The sequence below is a fragment of the Aquarana catesbeiana genome, linkage group LG01 (assembly GCF_042186555.1).
Source record: "Aquarana catesbeiana isolate 2022-GZ linkage group LG01, ASM4218655v1, whole genome shotgun sequence".
NCBI lineage: Eukaryota > Metazoa > Chordata > Amphibia > Anura > Ranidae > Aquarana > Aquarana catesbeiana.
The window spans coordinates 553954669-553969599 of record NC_133324.1 but is presented as its reverse complement, the minus strand read 5'-3'; the positions used below and the strand labels follow the sequence as shown (position 1 = coordinate 553969599).

The 14931-nt window shown below is 43.9% G+C and overlaps 1 long non-coding RNA gene across 1 annotated transcript in view; it reads right to left on the bottom strand.

Moving 5' to 3' along the window:
- LOC141105814 (uncharacterized) overlaps nucleotides 1-14931 on the bottom strand; it is a 215455-nt gene that overhangs the window by 156350 nt on the left and 44174 nt on the right. Inside the window, exon 2 of the long non-coding RNA XR_012235659.1 lies at nucleotides 4825-4905. This is a non-coding gene — a long non-coding RNA (uncharacterized lncRNA). The remainder of the gene's footprint in view (nucleotides 1-4824; nucleotides 4906-14931) is intronic.

Here is a 14931-nt window from a genome sequence, read left to right as displayed (position 1 = left end):
GACCAGACATATGTTGACCTGCCATGCAGTTCGTTGGCAAGCGTATCTAAAAGACCCACACCAAAGAACAAAGAGGACCTTTCCTTGCTCCTCATCAGCTGAGATCTCCAACCCCACTATACCTTCAGTCCTCTCTGAGACCTGCACTGAGAGGAATGAAGGTGTAGAATTAGGTGTGTCACAGCCAAGTACTACACCAACGTCAAATTGTACCAGGCAAATTTCCCTGCCCTAGCTGCTGCACCGCAGAAAGAAGTTCACTCCCAGCCATCCACATGCCCAGCAGTTGAATGCTAGCTTGGCAAAATTGCTAGCACTTCAACTGTTGCCTTTTCAGTTGGTAGACTCTGCCTCCTTCCGTGAGTTTGTGGAATGTGCGGTTCCTCAGAGGCAGGTACCCAAACGCCACTTTTTCTCACGGAAGGCGATTCCGGCTCTTTATCGGCATGTGGAGGGCAATGTGGACAGGGCGGTCAGCGGTAAGGTGCATATTACCGCTGACTCATAGTCCAGCAGGCATGGACAGGGACATTACCTAAGTTTCACCGCGCATTGGGTGACTCTGCTGGCAGCTGGGAAGGATGCAGGACAAGGTGCAGTAGTGTTGGAGGTTGTTCCGCCACCACGCCTCCAAAATGCCACACCTCTCTCCTCCACCCCCTCCTCTTCTTCTTCCTCCATGGCCTCTTCCTGTGCTTTGTCCTCGGAACCAGCAGTGCTCCGTAGCCGTTCAAGGGGCTACGCAAGTATGCAGGCCAAAAGATGCCATGCGGTGCTTGAGCTGGTGTGCTTGGGGGACAGGAGCCACACTGGGGCAGAGGTTCTGTCAGCTCTGCAGGGGCAGGTTCAGAGGTGGTTGACGCCACGCCAACTTAAGGCAGGAATGGTGGTTTGTGACAATGGCACCAACCTCCTCTCTGCCCTCCGACAGGGACAAATGACCCATGTGCCCTGTTTGGCTCACATCCTTAACTTGGTGGTGCAGCGGTTCTTGGGCAGGTACCCGGGCTTACAGGATGTCCTGAGGCAGGCCAGGAAAGTCTGTGTGCATTTCCGCCAGTCATATAATGCCAGTGCTCGGCTGGCAGACCTCCAAAAGGAGTTTAACCTGCCCAAGAACCGCCTAATCTGTGTCATGCTCACCAGGTGGAACTCAACGTTGGCCATGCTGCAGTGGCTGCACACGCAGCAGAGGGCCATCAATGAGTACCTGTGCAACTATGGCACCAGGACAGTGTCAGGGGAGCTTGTTTTTTTTCCCCACGCCAGTGGGCCATGATTAGAGATGCATGCACTGTCCTGTCACCATTTGAGGAGGCCACGAGGATGGTGAGCAGTGACAGTGCATGCATTAGTGACACTGTCCCCCTTTTCCACCTGTTGGAGCACACGCTGCGTGGAATAATGGACAGGGCACTTGAGGCAGAACAGAGGCAGGAAGAGGAGGACTTCCTTAGCGCTCAAGGACCCCTTTTATCCAGACAGTGTTCCTGCATGCCCACCGATCACACAGGAAGAGGACGAGGATGAAGAGGAGGAGGAGGAGGATTGTGTCAGTATGGAGGTGGAGCCTGACACTCAGCATCAGCAGCAGTCTTTAAGGGATCAGTCCCAAGAAATACATGGACTTGTACGTGGCTGGGAGGAGGTGGCTGCGGACCATGTCGTCCTTAGTGACTCAGAGGACTCCGGACCGAATGCCTCAGCAAACCTATGCTGCATGGCCTCCCAGATCCTGCAAAGCCTGCGTAAGGATCCTCGTATTTGTGGTATCAAGGAGAAGGACCAATACTGGCTGGCAACCCTCCTTGATCCACGTTACAAGGGTAAAGTTGCGGACCTTATCTTGCCATCGCAGAGGGAGCAGAGGATGAAACACCTTCGGGAGGCCTTGCAGAAAGGTCTGTGCAACGCGTTCCCAGAGACTGGGAGGTTACAAACCCCTGTTTCTGGACAACGTGTTGCTGAGGCTTCAGTCAAAGAAGGAGCGGTGGAGAAGGTGGCCATCTGACTGATGCGTTCAGAAAATTTTTTAGTCCGCAGCCCCAAGGTATGATCTGTTCCAGCAACCATCGCCAGCGTCGGTTTTACATGGTGCAGGAATACCTAGGGGCAAGATCTGACTTGGACACCTTTCCCACCGAAAATCCTCTGGGTTACTGGGTCTTGAGGATGGATCACTGGCCAGAGCTTGCACAGTATGCAATTGAGCTACTGGCCTGTCCTGCATCCAGCGTTCTTTCGGAACGCACATTCAGTGCTGCTGGAGGCTTTGTAACCGATCACAGGGTGCATCTGTCCACCGACTCGGTCGATCGACTGACCTTCATAAAAATCAGTCTTGGATCACCACCAGCTACCAAGCACCTGATGCTGATGTAACCGAATAATTTTTTTTGAAATCTCAGATCCCTTCAGACTGCCTATGCTGATTCTGAGTGACTATCCTGAGTAATTATCCTCTTTCTCCTCAATGATCACGCTGATAGCTTGTAAGAACATTTTTGGTTCTGGGCGCTGCCACCAGTGCCTAAGGCCCAATTTTTCAGCCCCTGTTTAACAGGGGCGTATAATTACAATTTTTGATGCAATACTTTGCAGCAGGGCTCGTTTCTGCGTTCCAACTAGAGTATCTGTGTGGGGTTGCAGTGTTGTGGCACCAGTGCCTAAGGCCCAATTTTTCTGCCCCTGTTTAACAGAGGCATTTAATTACAATTTTTGATGCAATACTTTGCAGCAGAGCTCGTTCCTGCGTTCCAACTAGAGTATCTGTGAGGGGTTGCAGTGTTGTGGCACCAGCACCAGTGTCTAAGGCCCAATTTTTTAGCCCCTGTTTAACAGGGGCGTGTAATTACAATTTTTGAGGCAATACTTTGCAGCAAAGCTCGTTCCTGCGTTCCAACTAGAGTATCTGTGAGGGGTTGCAGTGTTGTGGCACCAGCGCCTAAGGACCAATTTTTCAGCCCCTGTTCAACAGGGGCATGTAATTACAATTCTTGATCTAATATTTCACAGCAGGGCCCTGTGAGGGCTTACAGTGTTGTGGCCACAACAAACGACTCCTACTTGCAAACGGAAGGAGACAACAGGAAATGAGATGAAATCTACCCCTAGGAAGGGAAATTCTCTCCTGTAAGAGTTAATATGGGAAAAACATTTCTCCTTTCCACTGATGCTTTATCACCAATCCTTGTTTCACAAAAAAAACCCAAATTTTCAAAAAACATTTGTCATTGGGACAAAAAAGTGAAGTGAAATCTTCTGAAGAGGAGCAAAACAAATGTCACAGGGGTGATAACCCTTCCCTATGTTTTCCAAAAAGCTTAAAATAGATTTTTTGGCTTGAGCTAAACATGTTAAAAATGTACCAGTTCAAAATTACAAACAGATTCTACTTAACAACAAACCTACAGTCCCTGTCTTGTTTGCACCGCCTGTATACTGCTGTTCAGAGTACAGAGCCTGTATACTGCTGTTTCCTTTTTTAATTTGGGTGCAGGGTTCCCCTTAATATCCATACAAGACCCAAAGGGCCTGGTAATGGACTGGGGGGTAACCATGCCGTTTGTCTCACTGATTTTCATCCATATTGCCAGGACCCGACATTGCATTAAAGCTACAAGCAGTTTTAAATGACTTTTTTTCCTTTAAAAATGACATTTTGTGCAGGGACTGTGCTAAGCATGGGAAACACGCGCCACTTTACAGGCATACTATAGACCCCCCAGGTACGATATTTAAAGGAATATTTCACTTTTATTTATTTTTTTACTTTAAGCATCATTAAAATCACTGCTCCCGAAAAAACTGCAGTTTTTAAAAGTTTTTTTTGCATTGATACATGTCCCCTGGGGCAGGACCCGGGTCCCCAAACCCTTTTTAGGACAATACCAAGCAAATTAGCCTTTAAAATGAGCACTTTTGATTTCGAACGTTCGAGTCCCATAGACGTCAATGGGGTTCTAACGTTCGTGCAAATTTTCGGTCCGTTCGCAGGTTATGGTGCGAACCGAACCGGGGGGTGTTCGGCTCATCCCTAGTTTCTAGTCTCCCCAGAGGTTCTTACACATGTACACAAGGTTAAATATCTATCTAGGACAAGTTTGGGCCATTCTCCACTCTTATTAACGTTCAAACTCGGTAAACCTAGCAATTATAGATTATGGCACCTGAGCCATTTGAGGATTGCTAATCAACAGGTGACAAACCAATGCATTACTGAAATTCAAACGTATTGACATAATGCAGAAGTCTTCACTGCTACCTGCAGATGAGATGCACTTAAAGGGTAACTCCACTTTCGTGGGGAATAAAAATAGCAAATAAAGAAAAAAATAATATAGCGTATACAATTGCGACACAAGTTATTGTGTAATTGACTGTTATTAAAAATTGGAATTGAAGGGTAAGTTCCCACATCTCCTCAAAATGATGAGATAATGGGAAAAGGGGATTTTTGAGTGCCAGAAAAAAAAAAGTAACACATAAATACAATACATCTAAAAACCACAAATTTCCTTTATACAAACATCTTTTACATTAAAAAAAATATATATCATCAAAACCTATTAGTGCAATATTGTCAACATGTAATATGACCATTAGACATGTGCACAGCCAAAAAATTCGTTCATTTTCTCTTTCGTTTCATTAGTTAATTTTTTTTTTGTTTTTCAGGTCATTCGATCGCAATTCGTAAATTCGTACATTTGTAAATTAGGAAATTCGGAAATTTGTCACTTCGAAATTTGAAAATCCAAAAACCCGAAAATTCGAAAATCTGAAATAGTAACTAACTATTAAATTATAGGTATTGTAATTTACCTTCAAATTTGGCTGTCAGCGAACGTAACAAATACGAATTTATCCGAAGTTACAAATTATCCGAAATAACGAATGCTGGATCTAAACAAATGGAACGGAACAAATTAATAATAAGTAATAATAATAAAAACTTTTTATTATTATTATTATTGTTATTTATTATTAAATCATTACATTCCATTTGTTTGGATATGGCATTCGTTATTTCGGATCATTCGTAACTTCGGATAAATTTGTATGTGTTACGTTCACTAACAGCCAAATTTGAAAGGAAATTACAATACCTATAATTTAATAGTTACTAGTAATAGTAGTTAAGTTATTATTAGTTAATTATTATTTCAGATTTCCGAATTTACAAATTTTACTAATTAACTAATGTATGGATGTACAAATGTACATTCGTAAATTACGAATGTACGAATTTACAAATGTATGAATTTACAAATTTTTCGAATTTACGAATATTCGGAAAAATTTGTTAAACGGGTTTTCGTTAATTCGGATATTTCCGAATTAACGAATTTGTCGAAATTAGTTAAAAAACGAATTCGGAACGAAACAAATTGCACATGCCTAATGACCATTATGTGCAATCAATGCGTGGTATGATGCATATGAGTCTGATGTGTATGGATCAATGCATTTCGCCCAAATGAGGGGCTTCTTCAGGATACAAGTTTCAATATTGGTAAGTCCAGGGCTTTTTTTCTCAGAGAATAGGTGCAGGAATTCATCCATGCCGCCACACTCACATACCTGCCAAATGTCATCAGATAGTAGCTCTTCCCTCTGCATACAACCCGCTCCCTCCACTGCCCTCATTTTGCCCCCCCCTCCTTAAAAATTTCACCATCTGTCATATATCTTACCTTTGTTGCAATATTAAGCTGAAACACCTATCTGGCTGCAGTACCTCCCAGCATACTATACTATACTACAGTCACTTACAAGGGTGATTATGCAGTAGGAGCATCAACAACTGGTCACCAGGGAAAAATGGAGACCACAGAGGGCGTGACCTACCACGCACCCTCTCCTGCCCATGACTGCACTGAACCCTGGGCACCTGTTCTGTATCTCCCTTGTCCCTGTCTGGCACTTAGTGGGATCTGCGTAGGAGATCTGACCTGTGGGAGCTACTGGGAGATGAGCTATCACTTGTAAACGCAGAAGGTGGACTTCAGTGTTACCAAGTGATAGTGGTGAGCAGGAAGCAGAAGACCTGAACCAGAGGTGGTGGAACTGAGTTCCCCCTAGTTCCCGCTGAAAAAAAGCCCTGGGTATGTCTAATAACTAATACACAATACAAGCAATGCATTAATTAAACATAGTACATAAACATATAAAATACATGCATATTGAAGTAAAGCATAAAGCAAAACAAATTTCTTTGCTTAAGTATAACTATTGAGCCATGTCTAACAGGAAAGGGGAGAGAGGTAAAATGGTGAGGTAAGATCTGAAATGCTATGGAGGATGCTATAGAGTCATCATATTGGGGGAAAAAACTGAGGCAGTAAGGGAGGAGGAAGACTATTTATAACAAATCAAAAAGTAATCAAATACCTCAAATGTTGGTCACAAAAGAGTCACCAATTCATCACACCTTATATGACCGCAGCCAGACAAGAAGATATATGTCCACAAACGTGTCACTATTCATTAAAACAAAAAAAGAGTTGCCAATAGATCAATAGATATCCGCCATCTGATTAAAAACATAGAGGAATGCCAATTATATAAAAAGTACACCAGCTGATCCTCCTATTCACTAGAAACTAAGTTACATGTGTGTACAATAGCATCTTGGGGGCAACTTAACGATAGGATCTGATTTGGGGGTGAAAAAACCAATGGGATAAAGTAAGAAAAAAGTGTCATCCAAATAGGAACCAATATACAATGCCATGAAAAAGTATTCATACCCCTTGAAATTTTCCACATTTTGTCATGTTACAACCAAAAATGTAAATGTATTTTATTTGGGATTTTATGTGATAGACTAACACAAAGTGGCATGTAATTGTGAAGTGGAAAGAAAAAAATAAATGGTTTTCCATTTTTTTTTACAAATATCTGAAAAATGTGATGTGCATTTGTATTCAACCCCCCTGAGTCAATACTTTGTAGAACCACCTCTCCCTGCAATTACAGCTGCAAGTCTTTTTGGGGATGGCTCTACACCAGTTTTGCACATCTAGAGAGTGACATTTTTGCCCGTTCTTTGCAAAATAGCTCAAGCTCTGTCAGATTGGATGGAGAGCATTTGTGAACAGCAATTTTCAAGTGTTGCCACAGATTCTCAATTGGATTTAGGTCTGGACTTTGACTGGGCCATTCTAACACATTAATATGCTTTGATCTACACCATTCCATTGTAGCTCTGGCTGTATGTTTAGGGTCATTGTCCGCCCCATTTTCAAGTCTTTTGCAGACTCTAACAGGTTTTCTTCTAAGATTGCCCTGTATTTGGCTCCATCAACTCTGACCAACTTCCCTGTGCCTACTCAAGAAAAGCATCCCCACAACATGATGCTGTCACCACCATATTTCACGGTGGGGATGGTGTGTTCAGGGTGATGTGCAGTGTTAATATTCTGCCACACATAGTGCTTTTAGGCCAAAAAGTTCAATTTTGGTCTCATCTGACCAAAGCACCTTCTTCCATATGTTTGCTGTGTCCTCCACATGGCTTCTCGCAAACTGCAAACGGGACTTCTTATGGCTTTCTTTCAACAATGGCTTTCTTCTTGCCACTCTTCCATAAAGGCTAGATTTGTGGAGTACACGACTAATAGTTGTCCTGTGGACAGATTCTCCCACCTGAGCTATGGATCTCTGCAGCTTCTCCAGAGTTACCGTGGGCCTCTTGTCGGCTTTTCTGATTAATGCTCTCCTTGCCTGGCCTGTCAGTTTAGGTGGACGGCCATATCTTGGTAGGTTTGCAGTCAACAATGCTCCGTTAGATGTTCAAAGCTTGGGTTATTTTTTTTTTACCCTAACCCTGCTTTAAATTTCTCCACAACTTTATCCCTGACCTGTTTGGCGTGTTACTTATAGACATGTGCGATTTGATTCGTAACAAACTGATTTTCGTACGAATTTGTTAGTATTCATACATTCGGATCAATTCGAACAACCGAATAGCTGAAAGGACCAAAATACGAAAAATTACGAATAAGCAAAATAACGAACGTGCAAAAAATATGAACTTACGAACGGACAAACTTACAAAAATATGAAACTCCGAAACAGTAAAAGAACGAAAATGACATTTATAATGAATTATTTGCATTTCATATTTTCCAATCCTTTGTTCGTAATTTCGTAAGTTCGTATTTTCATTAGTGTGTTCCTAATTTCTTTTCTTTGTATGTTTGTAATTTCATTTGTTTGTGTTCTCGAATCATTCTTTTGAATGGACAGTGTAAGTGTATCTTAACCAGTTGCCGACCGCCGCACACCGATGTACGTCGGCACAATGGCACGGGCAGGCATAAGGGCTTACCTGTACGTCCCTGCCTGCCCGCGGGTGGGGGGGGGGCGGATCGGACCCCCCCCCTGGTGCCTGCGGAGGTCGGATTAGCTCCAGGAGTGATCCGTGCTGAGGGGGATGCCACTGATTCATGGCCACCTCCTCACGATCGCTCCTGGCAAATAGAATGCTTCCTCTGCTTCTGAACTGTAAACAGAAGCAGAGGAAGTGATGTCATTGCTCCTTGTGAAGCCTTTTTGTTCAGGTTTCCGAGGAGAGAAGACATCCAAGTAAGTGCACCAACACTACACTTACGGTAGAACACGCAGGCACACTAATCACCCCCCTGCACCCCCTGTCACAGTGACACCAATAGCAGTTTTTTTTTTTTTTTACTGATTACTGCATTGGTGTCATTTGTGACTGTTATAAGTGGTAGGGCAGTTAGTGGTAGGCCTCTTTAGGTCTAGGGTACCCCCCTAACCCCCTCTAATAAAAGTTTAACCCCTTGATCACCCCCCGGTTAACCCCTGTCGCCAGTGTCACTATGCAATCTTTTTTCTAATCGCCGTGTTAGTGTCACAGGTGACGCTAGTTAGCCAGGTAAGTATTTAGGTTCAGCGTCAGGTACCCTCATATACTACCTAGTAAAGGTTTTAACCCCCTGATTGCCCCCTAGTTAACCATTTCACCAGTGATCACCGTATAACTGTTACGGGTGACGCTGGTTAGTTAGTTTTTTTTTTTTATAGTGTCAACGTTTATTACCTAATAAAGGTTTAACCCCCTGATCGCACGGCGGGTGATATAAGTTAGGTTTTAGGGTCAGATAGGGAATCCCCAGGCAGCGTCAGGTTAGTGCCAGTACTGCTAACACCCACGCATGCAGCATACACCTCCCTTAGTGGTATAGTATCTGAACGGATCAATATCTGATCAGATCTATACTAGCGTCCCCAGCAGTTTAGGGTTCCCAAAAATGCAGTGTTAGCGGGATCAGCCCAGATACCGGCTAGCACCTGCGTTTCGCCCCTCCGCCCGGCCCAGCCCACCCAAGTGCAGTATCGATCGATCACTGTCACTTACAAAACACTAAACACATAACTGCAGCGTTCGCAGAGTCCGGCCTGATCCCTGCGATCGCTAACAGTTTTTTTGGTAGCGCTTTGATACAGTCGCTGACAGTCAGGAGCTTCTTTACCTGTGAGTCTCACTAATGTACTACTAACTTTAGAGCCCAAAATGGCAAATCGAAGGTACAGTAGTGAAGAGGCCTACACGTTTCTGAGCATGACAGATAGTGAAGGGGAAGTCACTCATCTGTCAGATTCAGGCTCAGAATACGAACCTGTAGACAGCAGCGGCTCCATGACAGATAGCTCTGACGACGGAGTTGTGGTCCCTGCCAAGGTCAGGCGTACCAGACCCCAATCTTCTTCTGCTGTTGAGTTGCAAGAACCACAGGGCTCTCGTATGGAGCAGAGAAGTACTAGCGCCGCTATTCCTTCTGGTGAACTGGCAAGCACCAGCGGCCTAGTACACCCTGGTCGTACATCCAGCACTGCAGTAATACTTGGTGACGTGGCGAGTCCCATAAGTGCAGTTCAAGCTGGCGAGGTGGCAAGCACAAGTAGTGTTCTGCTGCCACCAAGAAGACAAAGACAGGCCCGTCGAGCCCATAGTTCCCTTCCTGCTGAATTTGCCAATCCTAATTGAGAACCCACCACTTCTGCAGCACCCGTACTTCCCCCATTCACTGGCCAACCCGGCATTCAGGTGGAAACAGTTGATTTTACGTCACTTGATTTTTATTCGCTGTTTTTCACCGAAGATCTCTATAGATCTATTGTATGCTGGTCAATACATCGCCACTAATCCCCAGTCCTCCCTTGCCAGAGATTCAAAACCAATTATGGTTTCCGAATTTAAGATCTTTCTGGGCCTACCCCTCCTCATGGGCATAACCAAAAAGAGTGAGCTGCGGTCATATTGATCCACTGACCCAATTTACCATATGCTCCACCTCACCTTCCCAATCCAAATGCAGTAAGCCGGTTGCATGAGAGGCATTTTCCTTATGTCTACCCCTACCCAACAAGCCCCCCAAAGAAAATGTGTCTGTTGAAAGCGCGGATATAGGCGTGACACCCGCTATTATTGTCCTTCCTGTCCTGACAATCCTGGTCTTTGCATTGGTGAATGTTTTGAGCGCTACCATACACTAGTTGAGTTTTAGCATAGGGTACAGCATTGCGCAGACTAGGCACACTTTCACTTTCACGGGGTCTTCCAAAATGCCATCGCATTTTGAGAGACCCGAACCTGGAACCGAACTGTTATGCCCTGTACACACGGTCGGACATTGATCGGACATTCCGACAACAGAATCCATGGATTTTTTCCGACGGATGTTGGCTCAAACTTGTCTTGCATACACACGGTGGCACAAAGTTGTCGGAATTTCAGAACGCCAAGAACGCGGTGACGTACACCACGTACGACGAGATGATAAAAGGGCAGTTCAGTACCAAGCACTGCACCCTTTGGGCTCCTTTTGCTAATCTTGTGTTAGTAAAAGTTTGGTGAGAGACGATTTGCGCTTTTTCAGACTTGTGGTTTTCAGATCTTATTTCTGCTGTTCAGTTTGTGCTTGTGGGTTTGCATCTTGTGCTTGTGGGTTTGTATTTGGTCTTCAGTGCGTGCAGCGAGTTACCATTGACTTGTCATTGTGTTCTTGTCCGTTTGTTACTGATTTTCAGGTCGCTCTTCACAGGCCTTGCTGTTCTTCAGTGCGTTCTGTTACTTCGTTCTGAGCAGCCGACCGTTTTCTAGCCATGTTGCGTGTACGTACTCATCGTAGAGTTCATGCTGTGCGGGGGCTTGGTGTTGGGGTCCTTAATTTGACACAAGCCCAGTCCATGAACAGGGTGAGGAGGAGTTCATGCTCCAGCGTGACCAATTCTGTCACATGTCTTTGCTCTGTGAGATCCGTGAGAACAATCCTGACGATTTCAGGAACTTTCTATGGATGACGGACCCCGTATTTCACCGTTTGTTGGCTTTGCTGACCCCTTATAACAGCAGGCAGGATACCTGCATGAGGCAAGCCATCACTGCGGAGCAGAGGCTAGTCGCCACCCTGCGGCACTTGGTGATGGGGAGAAGCTTGCAGGACCTTCAGTTCTCGACAGGCATCTCCCCCCAGGCTCTGGGGATCATTATCCCGGAGACCTGTTCTGCCATCATCCAGGTCCTGCAGAAGGAGTATATTAAGGGAAGATTTTTATCCTTTAACATCACATTTTATTGTATTTAATGTTTGATAATGTAATGTATTTCTTTCCTCATTCCCTAATTACCATGATTGTAATATGCTGTGAATGTCCTCTTTGTCCTCATGCATGCTAGAAATTAAAAAAAAAAAATTTTTGTCCTTCATACATATTTGCCTTCACTTACCTCCCCAGCTTGCTCTCCTGGGCCTATATCCACCTCGTCTACTCAATTAACAATGTATTTTGTCAGTTCCATAGTAGTGCTTTACGCTAAACACCCCCTAAAATGTGTTAAAATGTGATGTGTGCTTTAAATTCAGGCAGAGTGCCAGATTTTTTTTTTGGGGTCCCAAAATCATTTGCAACCCTCCCTCCCCCCAACTGCTAACTCAGATGATACCAATCCTCTATCTATCCTCAATCCTCTATCTGCTGACTTTGCCAAACCCATACACACTATACCCACCTCTTTTATGGTCATATTTTTAGATGAATTCCCCAAAGCATGTAGTGCAAGGGCCTGCCTGAATACTTTCAAATGGTAATGTTAAAAGTTTTTGTATCCTATTATTATCTTGATAGGTAATAGCAGAATGTAAAAATGTGCTAAAATGTGTACAGTGTGTATTTATCTCTTTGTATTATGACACTTCTTACCTGTCCAGTGGGCTGCCAATAGTGTAAAGTAAGGAGGGGCTGGCCAAAGTAATACACATTATTTAGGCATTCATCTCTCAATGAAGTGGAGAGGGTTACCTGGCCAAAACATCCCCCCCCCCTAAAATGTATAAAACGGCCCATGAGAGGGGGGGGAGGAATCTGATAGGTGGACCTTATACCTTTGTCTTTAAATACTCCCTAAAATAAATGTTATACTGATGTTGGCCAAGAATGTTTGTGTCTAATCTGCTTTCCATGTTTATGTGCAAAATGATTCATTTATTTTTCTTGTTTGACTCTACAGTTTCCTTCCAACCCACAGGAATGGCAGACTGTGGCCTCCCACTTTGCCCAGCTGTGGGACTTTCCTAACTGCGGAGGGGCAATTAATAGGAAACACGTCCACATCGTCCCACCACCCAACTCGGGGTCATACTATTACAACTACAAGGGGTTCAATAGTATGGTGATGTTGGCGGTGGTGTTGGCTACTTACAAGTTCCTGTATGTGGATGTGGGGAAGAATGGCCAGATGTCAGATGGTGGAGTCATTGCCTACACAAAGTTCTACAGGCGTCTCCAGAATGGCAGCTTGAGCTTGCCACCTCCAAAAAGACAATGCGGAAGGACTCCCATTCGTCTTCGTTGCGGATGAAGCGTTTGCGCTGGGGCATCTTATGCGGCCATTCCCTATGAGGACCCTCACCCCGGTCCAGAGGGTTTTTAATTACCGACTGGCCAGAGCCAGAAGAGTGGTGGGGAACACGTTTGGAATAATGGCCAGCCGGTTCGGCCTATTTCTTACACCGATACACATGGCGGAATATAAACATCATCCTGGCTTGCTGTGTTCTCCACAACTTTTTAAGGAGAAATTCTGTGAACTATGCTGGCTCAGTTGGGTCTGAAGCCGGAATTAATATAAATGAACCAAACCTGACGGCGCTTGAAGCTGGCCGTCCTGGCTTGCCCCCCCAGAGTGCCCACCAGGTCCTTCTAAGATACAAGGAATACTTTGCGGGTAGGGGGGCCATCAATATGCCAGACAATGTCTGAGACGTTTTTTAAATAAAAATATATTTTAAACTGAACAAATATTTTCTTAGATTTACTGCTTGGCTTTCTTTTAGCTGACCATGACCGAAATTTGGGGAGTCCGGAAAATGGCGTGATTGTGTAAAATTAGAAAGCACTGTTGGGTGTTATTTACTAAAGGAAAATACACTTTGCACTACAAGTGCACTTGAGACTGCACTGAAACTGCACTTGTAGTGCAAAGTGGATTTGCCTTTAGTAAATAACCCCCACTGTCATTGAAAACACCAACTTTACAACAAAAAAATGCTTTTGAGCATTGAAAGAAGAAGCCACACATTGTTGATTATCAATCTTTTTAATCAAAGCACAATCACATGTGCATGTATAAAAGGTTTTTAAAACAAACCAACATGTTTGTTGTATAACAATTTTTTAGGTCACATTAAAAAGTCGAAATTGCCTTTTAAGGTAAAACAGGCATGTTTAAGACCAACAAGAAATACACAACTCTGGAACTTACAAAGTTCAACTTTTATAGAAAGTGAAGGCAATATCATACATGAGTATTTATAAACTGTGTTTGATATTGCGTTCAGCAGATGGGGTGAAGTCACCCCTGGAAAAGCCAAATTTTGGAGATGCACACAAATTGCCGAATGTCAACATGTGCTAGCTGCCATCATGGGGGATCAATGGACGTGTTTTGTGGGTGCAACCCCTTCCTCTCAGCTACTTTATTATTGAGGAAGAGGTTGCACCAACAAAATGCGTACATTGATCTCCCGTGATGGCAGATAGCACATGTTGACACAGTGTGTGCATCTTCCAATTTGGCTTTTCTATAATGTGTCACAAAATTTTCAAAAAATTGTCAGAAAAACAAAGCAGAAATAATTTAGGGATTTCTAGGGGTTTTAAATTCTCCCTAAAACATCAATGATGTTCTTCATTTTGTTTTGAACATCATTGATGTTTTGCTTGATGTTTTCCAAGTCCCTATTACACACCATTATCTCCCCGATCAGGATCTGGGCATTTTCACTGGTGAAATGACCTTCATCCACAACATCACGATCACCTAAAAATATATGAAAAAAAAAACACCATGTATTATAAATATGCAGGCATCCATCTCTTACCTGAGCCTGTGGTCGCAGACACTCACCTGTTGTGGTGACTATTTCCACAAAGTCTCCCTCCTCCTCCTCTGGTTGTGTTTGTGGGATTTCACCTTTTTCCTGAGGTGGGGGGTCTGTTGTCTCCTCTGATGAGTGGTGTCCTCCGAGTCTTTTCTCCCCTATGTAAAAAAAAAATAGGTATACTTAGCACACAGATATTTGATGGCAGAAATAGGAATATGAAACATTGCTTGGAAGTGGGGTACAATTGTCTGTTTTGGCAGAGTTGCAAGATGAAGAAATATTTTTTTCCTTTGTCAAGCTTGAATACTTACCTGTTTTGGACAAGCTTCACAGATGGAGACACCCCTATAGTATACACTGGAGCACCTGTGTGGGCCCCCTAATAAAAAGGGTGTTCTGCTGTCCCACACTAGTGCTCCAGCATCCAGATGTGTAAACAGCTGCTGAGTGTCCTCTCCTTACACAGAATCTATTTTGCATTTCATTCTAGTTACAAACCCATCTAGACAACAAA